Below are 17,744 nucleotides of genomic sequence, written 5' to 3' on the forward strand. Positions count from 1 at the left end.
TCTGCTACAATCCCTAAGCCTTACAAATATATATAGACAGGAGGTGCCAGGCACCAGCCACTTCATTCATCGCAGCTCAGTCATCAACTGATATTTATATAGAAATCTCATTCAAAGTACTCTCGCAAAATTCTATGAGCTGCACAGCACATAGCATTCATTCGACTCTCACACAACATGACCAGCCCAACAGGATAAAACACACACTATGACATTAAATCTGACATCACTTATGACATCACTGGAAGCTGTAGAACACTGATGACATCACAAATTACATCACTTACTTAATCATTGATGCCATCGTTGGAAACTACACACATGGATGACATTACCGATGACATCCCTGATAACATCACTTCAGCCATTACTTGTGACCTCATCACAGGCATCACTGGTAGTGCAAATTGCAACGGAAAGTGAGAGATGCAATTTTTAAATAAAAAAACACTACTACACACTTTAAAAACTTAAGTTGAGGGACTTGAGTGCTTTATTTGTCTTAATTGAACATCTCCCTCTTAATACTTCAAACGAATGCCACTTTCAGGCCATAAGATTCAAACAGTCCCGAGACAGAAACTAAGAGAGGAATATCTATTCAGCAAATAAATCCCAGTGGAGATATTTGATTGATTTGAACCCCTCTGTCTTTGAATTGATAACTGTTGCATGAAAGTCATGTCTACTAAGTTGGAAACTCTAACTACTTTTAAAATTAGCAACTTCGGCCCTCGGGATATGCTGAAAGGTAGTCTGAAAAAGTCCACACAATACTCTTTCAAAACCACACTATGATTAAGTGGAAGAGGAGCTGGGACAAGGAAGAGGAACAATGAAGAAGAAGAAGAAGAGGGAAAACGAAGAAGAAAAGGACTGTGTCCAGGAAGTGGGTTTGTGACAAGGATGCGCACAAGCTACTGTGACGAGGATAAACACGAGGAATTGCGATGAGGATGTGCACAAGGGACAGTGACAGGGATGCATGCGAGGGACCCGGAAAAGAACAACATGAGGAACTGAGATCAGGATTCACACAAAAGACTGTGGTGAGGAAGCACACAAAGGGCTGTGACAAGAATGTGCACAAGGAACTGAGAGAAGAATGTGTGTGAGGGATTATATGAGGGACTGTGATGAGGATGCTAACGAGGAGCTGTGCAAGACTGTTTAATGAATATATTAGGGGAGTGAGGGACATAATGTGAAGCTTTAGTGGACTAATAGGACATTCTTTTTATGTATAGATGCCCTCCTTAAACTATTGAGAACCATACCCTAAGATTCCTTGTATCAGCTTGGGGAGAAACATTCATAAGAGTTAAGGTGCATTTCTCCTGTTATAATATGCACTGTCTCAGTATTTAAAATTGTATTGTGAAACCTAGGCCTATCTCCCTCTATTCAGGATTCTCAAATTTAGGTGTGTATTCTCTCCTGTCTTAAAATGTGCATTTTGTAAGCTTTTAATCCTGAGTGTCTCCATCTTGTCCTATTGCTCAACTTGCTTGCCTCTCGCTGTCTTGTCTGCCTACTCTAGTGTCCTTCTCTAGTATCTCCACCTCTCTCCTCTCCCACCTACTCTATGGTGCTCTCTGTCTCTCCTATCTTTTCTAACTGCTTCTCTATGGACTATCCTGCTCTCCTCACTAAATCTGGTAGGAAGAAGTTTAAAAAGGACATCCTGATCTCCAACCCAGGCCTCCCTATCGCTGACACCTACACCAGTGCCTCCTCCAAGGAAACTCTGACCGACATCCTCTTTGTCGTTCCTTCACCAGACCTATGTACCCCTCATATGGTCTCTGTGCACTCTCCTTTCTCCTCTTCTCCCATTAATGGTGGCACCCGTTGGGATGCCCTCCTGGCCTCCTTCCATTCCTCTAAGATCATCATTAATGTTTACTCGAATGGGACCCTCTTGGTCCAAGGCCCTCAGGCCAACCTTTACCTCTTTGATAGACGCTTCCCGCGCCTCATCAATTTCCTTTCTTCTCCTGCTGTCCCCTCTACCCTTTCTGTGGCTTCCTCGCCTCCCCCTTCTGCCTCCTCCTTGGCTACCCTGCCTTCTCCTTCCCTCACAGCCCCCCTCTCAGGCTCCTTCTACACCTCTGAAGGGCTTACCTCTGATCTGTACCCCTCCCCGGAAGTCCTTGAAGGACGGCAACCTTCTCCATATTGCCACTCTAAACTCTCTCTCTGCTGTAAACACTCCTCTGATATCTGCCGCCTCCTGGAAGAACTTGACCTCAATGTCCTCGGTCTAACCGAGACATGGTACACGGTCAGCTCTTTCACTAAATTTGACACGCTCCTACATGATGGCTACAAGATCCTCTCCACGCCCGGGTCCAACCACTCTGGAGAGGGTGTAGCCCTGATCTTCCCTGAATGGATTCCTGCCTCTGTCACTCCCACGCAAGCCTACTCCTCTTTTGAATGCCTCATCTGCAGGCTCTCTCTCTCCCCTAGCCATTCCCTTACTGTGGCTACTATCCATCGGCCCCCTGGTCAGATCTCCTCCTCCTTCTATGAGTGGGCGGACCTCTCCTCCTCACTCCTGGCCTCAACCACTCAACTCCTCCTTCTTGGAGACTTCAACATCCACCTGGATGCCTCCTGTCATCCCTCTGGACTCTTTGGCGACCTCTGAGACGCTCTCTCACTCACTATTCTCCCCTCTGGCCCAACTCACTCTGCATGGCACACTCTGGATGTTCTGATCTCCTCACACCTTCCCCTCTCTCTCTTTCTCTCCACTCCTCTCTCCTGGAGTGATGACTTTCTCCTCTCCTCCCACCTCACCCTCCCTACCCCTCAGGGCAAGCCACTTCCATCACTGCCACCCACCTTCTTGGTCATCCGACCCATGGAGCGCGTGTCAGTTGAGGCTTTCGCCGCCACCTTCTCACCCCCCCTCCCCTTTTGGCTGATTCTCACCCTGACACAGCCCTCTCCACGCTCCACTCTGCTATATCTGATACTCTTGATATCCTTGCCCCTGTCATGAGAATCCGCCTAAAGCCAAAGCCAAGTGCAACTCCTGGTACGACTCAGACCTCGTCACCCTCAAACCCAAGTGCAGGGTGGCCGAGAGGAAACGGCGTGCTTCATGTACATCCTCTGACGCACTGGCCTGCCACCTGCTCCAAAGGCAATACCGGCTCTCTGTCCTAACCAAGAAAAGAGCTCATATCCAAGCCCGCATCTCTGAGGCATCTAACAACTCGGCTGAACTCTTTAAAATCTGCAAGGAACTGGCCAATCCTGCTGCAGTCTCTACCTCTCCTGTCCCTTCCCAGGCCCTCTGCACAGCACTAGCTTCTCACTTCATCGCTAAAACGCACGACATCCTGTCCTCACTCTCCGCCTATCCCCTCCCTCTCTCTTCTCCCTGCTCTTCCTCCTGCCCTTCTGCAGCCACCTCTCCCCCCTCCTTTTCTGCCTTTCCCCTGTTCTCTGCAGACGAGGTTTCTAGACAAGTCTGATCTATGAAAGTCTTGTCAAAACAACTTTACCCCTGTTCCTCCAAAACTATCAAGGACCACATGAACTCCCTGGCTCCTGCCCTGGCTTATTTCTGCAATCACTCCTTCGCCACTGGAGTCTTCCCATCCCTCCTGAAGCACTCCCTTGTGCACCCTCCTCTTATGAAACCCTCTGCTGACCCCTCCTGCCCGGCTAACTATTGCTCAATCTCCATCACTCCCTTCCCGGGCAAGCTCCTGGAGAAACTGGCCATCTCCCAGCTTAATCTCCACACTGAATCTGTTGGTTGTCTTCATGACAATCAATCTGGCTTCAGAGCTACCAGAAGCACGGAAACTGCTCTACTGAATATCCATGAAGACCTGCTCTCCAACCTTGACGCTAACACCCCTTGCGTCCTCATCCTGCTTGATCTCTCTTCTGCCTTTGGCACTGTCAACCATGCCATCCTGCTCAACCTTCTCCGTGATAACCTGGGTATCACTGGTGAGGCTCTGGCGTGGCTGACATCTTTCCTCTCTAACCGACCCTCCCAGGTCCAACTTGGGTCCTTCCTCTACACTATCTTTTTCTCTACCTGTGGTGTCCCCCAGGGTCTAACCTCTCTCCTGCCTGGTCAACCAATACCTGGCACTCCTTGCCCACCACACTGCCACTCTCTGCCCCAACTTTCAGTGCTATGCGGATGACACCCAGCTCTTTTTCAGGCTACCCGCAGCCTCCTCCTCTCGTTCCCTCATCTCTGTCTATCTGTCTGCTATCCAGGAGTGGTGTGCCGCCAATGACCTCTGCCTTAATGCCAGTAAGAAAGAGATTCTCCTCATCGGCACACCCGCTCCCTCATTTCCTGTAGCTCTCTGGTCGGCCTCTCTTGGCTCTCTTCCTGCTCCGACCTGCAAGGCTAAAAACCTCAGGGTCATCTTCAACTCCACACTCTCCTTCTCTCCTCACATCTATGACGTCTCTAAGAAGTCACACTACCAGCTGCACCTCCTCAGAGGTATTCTTACTTTCCTCTCCTTCCCCCAGAAGCTTACTGTCTCCAGAGCTCTGGTTCTCTCTAGGCTGGACTACTGCAACAGCCTCTTTCTAAATCTGCCTGCTTCTATTCTCCGCCCTCTGCAACTTTTACAGAACAGGACTGCAAGACTTGTCCTTGGCTTCAAGCCCAGGGACCGTATCTCTACAGGACTTAAATCTCTGCACTGGCTCCAAGTGGCTGCGAGGATTAAGTTACAAACCCTCTGCATCATCGACAAGGCCTTCTGGGGTCTGGGGCCGCAATACCTTCAACTCTCTCTCCCTAAATATCTTCCTTCTCGAGCTCTCCGCTCATCCGCCTCCAACTCCCTCAGGGTCAGTCGCTTCTCCAAGCAACGAGTTGGTGGTAGTTCTCTTTCTTCGGCTGGTGCCTCCCTCTGGAACATCCTCCCTTCCTCCCTTAAACTTGAGGCGAACCATCTCCAGATCCGGAAGCAGCTCAAAACCTTTCTCTTTACTTCTGCTTTTTCTCCTCCTCTCCTCTGCTGACCTCCTGGCTGTAACCGGAACTGCACTGGCTACCTGGACACCCTCTGATCTAGGGCCCAGGTCCCTCCCTCACCAGCGTCACACACCTGCACTGCCCACCTGGCAACCTCTGCACTTGGGGACTTTTTCTGTATCCCTACAGTCCCCCTACCAGCCCGTGACACCAAATGTCTGCACTTACCCATGCACTTGCCACATGCTGGCCATTACTTATTGTTTTATTTATTCCCATGTACTTCCCTGTTCCTGCCCCTTCCCACGCAATCACTATTGACACTTTAGTACTATATTTAGTGCTACCGAAATCTGCTCAATACCATTAGGCCTTTAAGGCTACAGACAGTGTGCAGGGGACGCGAGTTCCCAGTTTTGGGAACCCTTCCTTTTTTCATGTTGTTATAGGGTCCATGTGCCAGGACCTTGCTTTCTCCTCTGCACCTTGACTTAGTTTCCTTACCATACTTTAGATAGAATACTCTACACATTACCCTATATATACTTCATAGAGAAAGGTATGTGGTAGTTGAGAGGGGCTGTGTGGAGCCATGTATGTACATTGGTACCTCTTTCTCTGACCCAATGGCTACCAGCCTCATTCATAGACAGGCTTCTTTCTTTGATCTTTCAGTTGGATCCCCAGGCCAATGGTGTTCAGAGCAGCCTGACGTATCAATTTAAGAACCAAAGACTACAGTGACCAGCATGCACCACACTCCTCAGAAATCTGGGATGGATTGTGGATCCCAGGATTTAGCACAACATAAAGAACTAGGACTACAACAAGTACCACAATGCACCAAGGCACAACAGACAAGACTGACTTGTTACTCAAAGGGATATGGACAAGGCATCCCCATTTAGGAGCTAGATGAGAAACCCAACACCCAACATAGGGTGCCCCGACTCACTACAGGGGAACAGTGGAGCAGCAGTGGAATAATTGAAGCCACTAGGGAAATATACAGAAGTAGGGGACACCGGGGAGCACTCCTAAACCCCATATGGACTTTGACCCAGAAGGGGAAAGGGGAATGAAATACCACAGTGACTTTGTGACTGACTGAGGGAAAATGATTGATTGATATTTTATGTCTATCGCGCTCTTACACAAGTGTTTCAGAGCGTGACAAGGCAAGGGAGGGGAACAGGGGAGAAACAAAACCGCAATCTTACTAGGCCCAGTTACATTGAGAACGCGCAAGTGCATGGGAGAGGGGGGAGGGGAAAAGTGCATGGAAGGGGGGAGAAGTGGAAAGTGCGAAACAGAGGAGAAACAGATAAATAACAATAAATAAATAATAAAGGCAACAAACAGTGGTAATGCAGCCAGCAATTTGCAAGTGCTAGGTTTAAGGCAGCAGACAGGGTAGGTATGATAAGTGCAGGAAGGAAAAGGGGAGGGCTGTATGGGTACAGATACAGACCCCAGTGCAAGGGGTGGCCCGGAGGCAGTGCAGGAAGGTGGCAGGGTGAGCAGGTACCTGGGCCCAAAGGACAGAGGGTGACCAGGTGCATGGTGCCAAAAGAGAACAGATCAGCAGTGGAGAGGGGGAGCGAAGGCAGAAGAAAAGAGGAAGGTCTTGAGGTGCTTCCGGAACCGGAGATGGTTCTCTTCATGTTTTAGAGTGGCAGGGAGGCTGTTCCAGAGGTAGGCCCCAGCCGAAGACAGAGATCTACCCCCAGCTTGTTTCTTTGAAAAATGACTGACCCTGAGGGAGTTGGAGGTAGAGGAGCGAAGAGTTCGAGAGGGGAGGTATTTGCCGAGGGATAGCTGAAGGTATTTTGGACCCAGGCCCCAGAAAGCCTTGTGGACAATGCAGAGGGTTTTGAATTTAATCTTTGCATCCACTGGGAGCCAGTGGAGAGACTGAGTAAGGGTGTAAGACTAAATGCCCTTATAAAGACTTTGAAGGAAAGACTAAATTTGTGAAATCTCCTCCCCCTCATTGGGCCCCGGTCCAAAAGGGGAGGAATTGCAAGGAATTGGGAATAGCTCAGTCAGAATACTGAATTGAGTACCAATGGGAAAAGTGAGAACCTTCTAGGCAGGAAGAGGAAGGCTTTAAAAAGCCAGAAGACTCAGTTGGCAGTGAGAGGTGTTCGGGTGGGGTTGTATGAGCTGGAGGAAGACCAAGAGACCAGAGAGGCAGGTGCAGCAAGTGGAGGAGGACTTTGAGGAGATGTTTAGAGTGTTTGGAGAGAGTGATGGTAAGGTGTTGGGACTGAGAGGGAAGTACCAATTTAGCTGTTTGTCCGTGAGTGAGTGATTGAAGGTATATTTGGAGCGAGAGCAGGAGGGAGGTTGAGAGTAGAAGTAAGAGTGATTCTGTGTAGAAGGGAAGCGAGTGGCAAGAAAGTGGAGTGTAGTAGAAGCAGGGGTGGTGTGGGGAATAACCTAACCTTACCCCAGCCTCCCCCTCCTTGCCACTGACCCACATTACCCTTCTACCTTTTGGGGAAGTCATTTTAAGCCCCAACGTGGGAAAGAGATTCACATTGCGCAAAGTGTATTAGGGCCCAGTGCGGCAGAGTTGAAAGGCGATGTAGCCACTAAAAAATGGGATTCAATGTAGTTAGAGGATTGGAGTGCTACTTAGTATTCACAGATTACAGTTACAGTAGGTAGTAACATTATTAGTAAAATTGACAATGTATTGCACAATGCACCATTTGTAGCGCTTAGAGACATGGTTGTGGGCTAAAGGTTATATGGTCTCAGATGGCAGTGGCAAGTAAGGTTACGTGAGGTAATGATGGAAAAATAATACAAAGATGCCAGTAGTGTGAATTTTGTTGTTCAAAAGAAATAATAGCCCTATACAATCATCATCTGAGTTAATGGGTTTCGGTCACATGGTAAAGATAATAATAAACATGGATATTCTTGTGCAATACATGTATCATGTGGAAATACATCATGTCTGATGATGGAAGAAGATTGCATGTCAAAAGCGGTGTACCTTATGAAAGTATCCAATGGGAATTTTAGAGTTAGGGTGATTAACTTACTTTGTATTAGTGTTAGCCAATGGAAGGTTGGGGGATGACTTTGTAACAAAATATGTGTGATTATATAAATCGTTTAAACTGTATATAAGCTGCTATTTTGTATTGTTCAGAGAACTGTTAGTTTTTCAGCTCTAAGGAACTGACTAGCTGCTCCAAATCGTAAGCATGCAATAAACCTGTTTTCTGACAGAAGTGCATTCATCTCTATCTGGAAGCCGTAGTTTTGCAATGGAAATGTTCAGGCATGTCCCAACATTTGTTGACCAAAGACATGATGCCCAGCTCTTTTTCACGACTGGAATGTTCTGCCACATACTGACTGCTGTTTTTTATCTTCAGAGTGATCACAATTTCTCTGCACAATAATGAGGTAGCCTGCAGGTGCAACATTTTATTTGGAAACCTGTTTTGTTCACTCGGGTGTGAAGTGCTGCAGTCCTGTCGTGCAGGCTCTTTCTTGGGAAGGACATTTCTGCAGATGGCCTCAGGGAATGTCTATTTTTTTAATGTGAGTACACTTCTGGCAGAAAACCAGGGGGCGGTTATTGGAGTCAGAGAGGGTCTGGAATTGGGGGGAGGAGGTTTGAGTCAGAAAGTTCATTTATATTGGATAAAAGTCAGTAAGTTGGTTTATGGGTATGATGATTGTTATCTTGGTTAGTCAAAGTGAGAGGAGATCTTCCTGTAGGCAGGAAAGAACAGCAGTGTAGTCATAATTGCTGTATTATAGAGAAAAGAGGAAGTGGTGTGTTTGAAAATATCACCCTTCTCCAGTACTCCAGCAGAGGAAATGTATTAATGAGAAACCGCACCACGGTATTACATTTTTATTATTGATAATATGCTGCCTTTCTTGTAGGACTGATTAACGTACGTTTGTGGTGAGGGTTATTGTAGTGTGAGAGAGGAAGAGGTGAATGATGTTTTAGGGGCTTTTTAAAAATGTGGGGGAAATTGGCTTTTGTTTGGGAATTCGTTGAATTCTTTGACATGCCACAGGTTTGGCTTGTATTTATATTTGTATTTTACATTTTTGTATTAGATAATAGATTGTAAAAGGGTATTGTAAGGCTACTACAACCTCCATTTGCCAATCTGGGTGAGTGGTACCTTTTTTTACTTTTACCCCTAAAGGCTATCAGAGGATTAGGTATGTATCTTTAAACCGCTGTCAAGTGGTCTCACATTACTTAGTTAATTTTCTCCCAACAGACCTGATCCTTCTTACTCCACCACTGCCTAAGTTTGAAGGTTAGTACAATTTAATACAGACCGGTACAGTTATATATTCAGACTGGTACAGTTATATATACTTACTATTGATCTACATACACTAAGTTGTTACATTTACAGTTTGTTAGGGATCTGCAAATAGAAAACTATGATTCGTAGGAACTAATAGTTCATTTGCCCTGAAGATGGATCTTTAGAAATCCGAAACGCGTTGGCTACACCACAATCTGAAAAGAGCTCATTGGGATGAACTGTGAAATTATTGGTGTACAACCAGTACACTTGTGTGAATGTTGTAAACACAAGCTTTGAATCTTTATAATTCACAGATTCACTGTGTTTTTCATATGCTTTTTTTTATATGATTTTGATACACTCTTTGGAAAAAACAAGTAACTTGCACTACAAGGTCTTATGTGTAGAACCTGTTGTCGGTACCTCTCCGATGTTGATGAGATAAAGATGTTACCTTTCCATAAGCATTTATTTTGAATTATTGCTTCCTGAATGTCTCTGGAATGAAACATTACTGAAACGTGAATATAAACAGATCTGATATGCCTGTTCCGTTGTACTGTATATTTGAGGAATAATACTTTCAGACTCTTGAGATAAAGAAATTGACAATTTTACTTGTCTCATTGTGGGTTTCCCTACCTCGACAACCCAGAATATTGACCTTTGATACACATCTGGGACTTTATGTCCCCCTATGAGTGCACGATAGGGCTACCGTGTGGCAACATTTGGTTTTGTTCTGTATAGTCCTTCTTCCATCTCATGTGGCCTTGAGGCATTGTCCCTTGTGCACCTGAAGTTCTCTTAAGAACAATTGTATGATCTATTTGTAATGCTAGGACATATAACCTGTACTATACCTATTAGCTAGTGCTTCCCTTTCCCCTCGAATTTTAAAAACGACTACAGGCAGAATGTTTAGATCATGGCCCGAGAAAGGCACGCATGACACAAGGATGTTGGAGAATATGGATACCTTTTTGTCAACAAGGTATTAGGGTAAGACATTAGAGAAGAGGCATTTTAGAATTGTGGCGGATGTTTAAGGAGACTGGAAGGTAAGATGGGAGAAGGGTAGCAGATATAGGGGGGGTGAAGGGACCCCAAAAGACCCACCATCATATGGGTGCTTTCCCTTATCACTTTCTGCAGGATATACTTATCCCCAGTATTTGCCATTGCCGTCTAAACCCTCCATGTCAGTAAATTCAAGGAGGAGGTAACCAATGCCTCCGGCGGTGAGAATAGAAGAAAGATTAAGGCGAGTGGTGGAGAACTAAGAGCGCAGACATTTGCAGGAAGCATGGGAGCAGGTGATGGGAGAGAGTTTACAAGCAAGACCACAAGGAAGAGAGGAGCAGGGAGAAGGAGACAGGCAGGCATCAGGAATAGGATTTTATCAGTGGGGAGGCCAGGACAGTTTCTTTTGAAAGTTGACAGTGCTGTTATAACAGACCTCGAGGTGGACTTCTCTCAGGGAGAGATGCCCTTAGAAGGAGAACATGAGACATTAGTCCCAGAAACAAAGCACCGTGGTAGAGTGGGCCATGATTTGGAATGGACAGAGGAGGTAAGGAATGTATGGGAGGAAGATGAAGGAAATGTGAAATCAGAGGAAGAACAGGGAGAGCAGGGTGCTCCAGCACCTGAAGTATCAGTTAGGGAAATTACACAATGGGTTCTTAGGCAATGCTGTGGTACTCATATAGCAGTAGGGGTAAAAGGGACAACTGCAATACAGGTACAGGGAAGACAGTTTCCATTGCTACAGAAAGGGTTGGTTAATATGTCCCTTGGACACATATGAATTGGAATACTCTTATGAAGTCATTACCCTTGCTCACTGCAAGGACAGGGAAGTGGATTGATTCATTAAAAAAGCAAACAGCAGGTGTTATGTTGGCCGTGGGAGGTATGAAAAACTTGCTTGCCGCCCTTATAGAAGAACAAGCAGATGAAATTTGGAGGAAAGCAGCGTATCCAGGGCTACAGCTAGACACAAATAGCCACAATGGTTCACCCTTTAACAATTGCAGGTCAAATGTATGGGCAGGTTTAAGAACTATGTATCCTGACACGCAAGATATTAATTCAATCATGGCTAGGACCATGAAGGCGGATGATGATCCCACTGCATATATACAACAGATTCAGGAGATATGGAGATATGGAAAGCAGAGACAGGGGAAGCATGTGACCCTTTTTCTATCATATGTTAAAAAGAGGACTCGCCAATGAGGTAAAATGTTTTGATAAACTTGTAGGAATAGAAACAAAGGGTTGGCCAGAAATTCAAGCACATATAGTGCACCATTATAAAAGGAGGCAGGAGAAAGAAAAAGAAGTAGCGGAGCAGGTGCATAAAGCAGAGGCTAACTTGATTTAAATGAAATTGGCTAAAATAAGTTTAGAAGTAGCTATGATTACAAGCTCTACCAAAGGGCAACAGGGACAGCAGGGACAACTTGAATCAAATATGGCACAAGGGTGGATGGATGGTGTGAGGAGGTCAAAGAGGCAATAGAGATAAAAGACAGCCCCATTCTAACTTTCAGACCCAGCACCCAAAATGTTACATCAGCAGGACAGAACAAAACTACATGTCCCATAAACCACCACGGGAAATGGAGACCAGGTGGGGGAAAAGATAAAATGAACAAAGGGAAGCGGTATAGATACAGCCCTGTCATGCGGCACAGTGACAGATACCCACATAGCAGTACAGGTTGGGATGGACAAACAGTGCATGGAGCAGGGGGAAGATATGAAGACAAGCTGGCTGCAGGTGTGGGACAAACAGTGCATGGAGCAGGGTGGAGGAGTGAAGGCAAACTGGCTGCAGGTGTGGGAAGTGGGCAGGAAAGGCGGGTGGAAGCTGAGAGGAGGGGAGGAGCAAAGTATGAGTTAAAAGAAGCCCTGGGAAACTCATCAGCTGTCTCTCATTACAGCAGCAGCCCTGGCCGTAGACCACAGAGGAGTGGGAGGAATCCCCAGGTGAAGTACATTGGGCGTACTAGGAGGCTGAAGGCTCGGCACCGCAGAGATCCTTATCAAGAGGCAGAGCCTCCGCCAGGAGAGGCTCGAAGAGCGGCAGCGCCGGGGGCACTACTGAAGTGGATTCACTGACAAGGAAAGTCTGGCCGTAAACCATTTTCAAAGGACAGTGTTTCCGTGGGTTTACCCTCTCTGTTTGTTTTTCCTTTTTTCAAAACCCAATTTGGACAGCTGGCAAAGGAATGGAAAGCTAGTGTCCGGGGGAAAGGAATTTATGTGACCTGATCAATTTTCTTTCAAAGAGGAGCCAAGCTTAAGAGGACATTCATGCGAACTCTGATTTGATCCACCCTTTTTCCGAGCAAGCCTGCTGAACCACATTTAAGCATGTTTTGTTGTTTATAACGCGAGGCTGTGTGAATATTTATCTCAGCAATAAAACATACCTTGTGAACCCTGCATTCCGACTACAGTCTACTACTTTACAGATGGATATGTTCCTGATTTCAGAGATATGGGAGAGTTTTTAAGGGGCAGAGGATGTTTTCAGAGGGGTGGAGGGAGTACATTTGGCAGATTTAGAGGAATGAGACCTAGGTTTGGTGGACAAATGGGAGGCCAGTTTGGAGGACCATATAGAGTCCAGTGTTAGTCCTGCAAAAGAATGGGACATTTATCACAGGATTTCTGGAATAGACCATCATATGTTTACGATCCACATGCTAACCCCAATGGACCAGCAAGCAGGTCTGTGGGTTATCACGCTCCCCAAATGCAGACCCCAACTATGCCCTACATCCCGGGCTCTGCACAACCACAGAAGGAATGGGTAGGAAGTAGGACAGAACCCTGAGTCTAAGGCTGCACAGACCTATACACCAAAGTCAGCTGTGCCAGCACAGGCACCAGCACAGCCGTGGGAGAGGAATCCTTTACCATAAGGTACCGTCACACATTACACAGGAGCGTGTGTTTTGGGGAAGGCTTTTCCCGCTCCCGGGTACAAATTGATACCCGGATTAGGGCAGTCTGTCTGTTACTGCCGATCCACAAGAGGATCCCCAGATAGGCGTAATGATAGGTAATCACATTTTTTCCTTTATGGTAGATACAAGGGCAACTAAATCTTGCATCAATGAAGGTAAGTTTCCCCTTTCAGATAAAATGCTGGACACTCAGGGATTCTCTGCGGCTGTTCTTTCAGTTCCATACACAGAGGTAGGTACTCAAGATATATCAGCTTCCTAGTACTGTACAGATACTCCAGTGAATGTCTTGGGCAGAGACCTATTGCGTAAGCTGAATTTGACAATCTCATTTTCCGAACAATGTAAAGTATGTTCAACCCCAGGTTTGTATCATGTGAGAACTATGGCACTTTTGCAAGCTTGTTATAGGGACAGCGCAATAAGGGGTGGGGGGGGGCAGCACATTCAGATTTGTTTCTTTATGGAGCCACTGTTGGGGTGGGTTCCTGGGATTCAGGATAGAGCATTACGAATACCAGCAGAGTTTTTGTTTTGGCCTGCGGTGTCACCAGAAAAAGCAGCAAGTACGGTTGTTTATATACTTCTAGGCGCTGTAACTGTTATAAAGGACAAGGTGGCTGTCTCGGGCACCGATGAGGAAGGAGAGGAATGGCACACAGTTCTATGTATTAATCCAACATTCAAACTATGGTGTCCTAAAATAAGGACTCACTTGTCCTCTGCACACCTTTTTGCTATCATCACAGCCAACAATTAGTTTAAATTGATGGTATTCCAAAAGAATTCACGCAGCCAGTTCCAAGAAGTAGTGAAGATTTATTTTTTATTTTTGTTGAACAGAGTGCAATGTGTTTCGGGGTAACAAACCCTTCTTCAGGAGCAAGATATCAACTGAAAGCACAAATGAACAATATTTCTCTATATATTCCATAACTTCTGGATATACAGTTCTTACACAAATGATACATATTAAAGAGTGTGAATAAAGTATCTGATCCAGATACACTCGCCATCTTTTTGTGTTTAATGTAAAGACCAGAGAATTCAAAAATGGTCCCCAAGATCATACATATTGAGCATCATATGTGTGTACACCGAAAAGTGGTTAAGAAAGGAAAGCGCAGGAATAGTCCAATAGGTCACCACATGAAATAAGAAAAAGTATCAAGTGTATTAATTCAAAGAATCCAAAATAACCAAAGAGACCTACCTATTTGATTAAAAGGCGAGGAGGAGCTTGGATAAAGGTCAATGACAATGAAGGCTGAGTAGGATGAAACTTCAAAGTAAAATAACACTAATTATGTAGCATTAGCACTATGCCAGTAAATAGGTTGTCTATATTAAAGACCACCAATGCTGCTGATATAAAAATGTAGCTTTTACCCATAAACTGATCTAGTGTTGCACTATACTGCAAGATTCATGGGGCAACCACATCCCCATATTCGAAGGAAGATTTGGAGAAGGTGCCTAGTCACTTATGGACTAGCAATCCCCACAATGTGGGGTTACTCAAACGCATAGGAGCGGTAAAGATGAAATTGAAGCCTGGTGCGATGTTGCCATGTGTGAATAGATCCCCATGTCTAGGGAGGTAGATGAAGGGATTTATGACACCATTATGGTGTTGTGGAAGCAAGGTATTATCCAACCTACTGTGTCTTCCATGTAACACTACTCTGTACCCTGTACAAAAGGCAAAGGGATTATGGTACAAGATTTGCATCCTCTGAATAATATTGTTGAAGCCGAGGTCTCGGTAGTCCCGAATACTGCTACCATTCTTTGTAACATCCCTATGGGATGGACTCACTTTACTGTGATTTATCTGAAAAATGCATTTATCTCAGTCCCTTTGCACCCTGACTTTCAGTATCTTACTGCATTTACCTATAGAAGTAAAAAATGTCAGCACACAAGATTACCACAGGGCTATTGTGATCGGGTGGTTCAAATGGCGTTGGGGAATCTACCTGTGCCTAGTACTGTGATTCAATATGTGGATGATTTGCTTGTATGTAGCACTTCAGAGGAACAGTGTCGAGGAGATTCAATTATGCTTCTCACCATGCTCACTTGAAGGGTACAATGTGGACAAGGATAAATTGTGTTATTGTCAGACTGAAGTAGTGTACCATGGTCAAATATTCTCACTTGCAGGAAGAAAAGTAATACCTGAGAGAGCCATTGCAATACAAAATACACCAAAACCGGCAACCGTTAAACAGCACTTCTCGGGATTATTGTAGATCTTGGATCTTTGACTAATCTAGTTACACGAGGCCCATGTTACAAGGACCAAAGGGAGCGCAGAAAGAGAAAGGGTTAATTGAATGGATGGACAAAATGAAAACTTGTTTCAAGGCACTCAAGACTGCGACCAGCAATGCTCCAGTCTTGGCGACTCCAGATTATAAGAAGCCATTTTATCTATTTTGCATTCAAATGGGTAGGCAATGACAGCGGTCCAAACCCAGAAAACATTAATGGGTCATAAGCTTTTGGCTTATTATAGTGGACTCCTAGACCCAGTTACACAAGGGCCGTTTCCGCGTGAGCAAGCGTTGGTGGCAGCAGATTTTGCCATTCAAAAGTCGTCAGCCATTAATATGGGCTGCCCGGTGACATTGTTTGTAGAGTGTGCAGTTTTTTAGATTGTAGAAAAGTACAAATCAACCCTTACCACGCCAGAGGGCCTCGGGGTATGAGGTAATCTTTTCTAATGCCTCTTTAGGCAGGCATTGTATCAATGTAAGACAGACACAAGTGATCACAGTTCAAGGGTGTTTATTGAACTTCATCAGGGGTTCGAAAAACACCCATCTAAACCTAAATCTAAGATGGGAGCAAGCTACAACCATCAAATAATAATAATACAGTTCTATTAGAGTCTAGTCAAACAACACAACAATATCTTCTCGAATGAGTTACTGTTCACCCAGGAACTCCCTCTTCCGGTCTCAGACCCCCTTTCTACAATTAGTCCTACTCAGTCGGGCTCAGACCAACTTCAGTTTAAAGACAATCAAAGACTTTCGAATGTGCACAGGATTAAATTTAAACCAGTGCAGGACCACTTCGATTTCACAGTTCAATAATTCTTACCCGCTCAGGGGGTACCAAACAGAGACCGTCGAGAGAGCACCCACGTGGCGCCAGACCACTCTGCATGTGGTACTTAGTTTGATTTCATGAAGTTCAAACGATTCCTTTTTTCATACAATGTAGCCTCTTGCAACCTTGAGCACAACACAGTCTGGTCTGCTTTTAATTTCTCCAACTCACCGGCTGTGCTGAACTCGCTGGCGTTGCTTGGCTGTCGGAGTCAAGGACGGTACCATGGTGGTAATCACCTCTCCCCGCCTTGGCTATCAATACGGAAGGGCCCTGTGTCCTTTGACACATACTACACCGTTCGGCAGCCACAATTCCTGATCTTATGTTTCTTTTCTTTGAGGCTTCTTGAAAGTCGTGGTCATTTGTGGAAAAGGGGAAGGGTAATCCCCTCCTTGTCGTCCTCTCTGGTCTAGCTGCCTTTCTCCTCGGTTTAAACCGCCATGTCGGAATTGCTGCTTCCTCATGCATTTTGTCTTGCTCAGAGTGTGCTTTCGTGCTCCACCTTTTATCTATGTGGGGAAGTGTGATGGAAGTCAAGTGTTTTCAATTATCAGTAATTGCCTGACTGTGCCTGATCCTTGCGTTGGGACATGTCAGGTATACGGCTCTGGTGTTAGTCTGTTGTCACTCATGATGAACTGTCCATGAGAAAAGGGGGGAGTTTGAGTTTCTAGGTATCCTACCTTTTAGAGGGGAAAAAGGTGTTACAAGGAAGGGGATACCGTGTCTCACCCTTCGGTGTTCCACTTCCACTCCCCAAAGACCCCCCATCCAGGTGATCCTGCCGCACTGGTCCACCCCCAGGAAATGGCGCCATTGGCAATGGCTGTGTCCTGGCCACCTGGATGACAGATCCCCAGGGACTGGTGGGTGAGACACCTTCAGGTTTCTCACATACCCTCCTCCATGCAATGTAGCCGCATCTGTTTCACAGGAGAACTGGGAAAGGAAATCTACATTCCCTTGATCTTCACCTTTTAGATGTGCCACAGTGAAACAGTAGGGCTGCAGGTCTGAAAACCGTTTGGCTGACAAGAGGTCTGGATTATTTTCATTAACTAATCCAAACTAGTGGAGAATAGTCTGTGACGAGTGTGAACTTTCTTCTCAAGAGGTAGTATCTAAGATGGATAATGGCCCACTTGATGGCAAGAGCCTCTAATTCCAGCACAGAGTAACTTTTTACACGTGGGAAATGTTTGAAACTAGTAAACAAGATGGGATGTTGTAATCCATCACCGACTTGTGATAGGACTGCTTTTAACCCTGTAAGGGAGGCATCTGTTTGAAGTACAAATTCTTTTGAAAAATCTGCTACGTTTAGGATTGGGATCTGGCACAGGGTTTCTTTCAAGTTGTTGT

This window comes from Ambystoma mexicanum, chromosome 6q, assembly GCF_040938575.1.
Source record: "Ambystoma mexicanum isolate Mex_15411 chromosome 6q, UKY_AmexF1_1, whole genome shotgun sequence".
NCBI classification, from domain to species: domain Eukaryota; kingdom Metazoa; phylum Chordata; class Amphibia; order Caudata; family Ambystomatidae; genus Ambystoma; species Ambystoma mexicanum.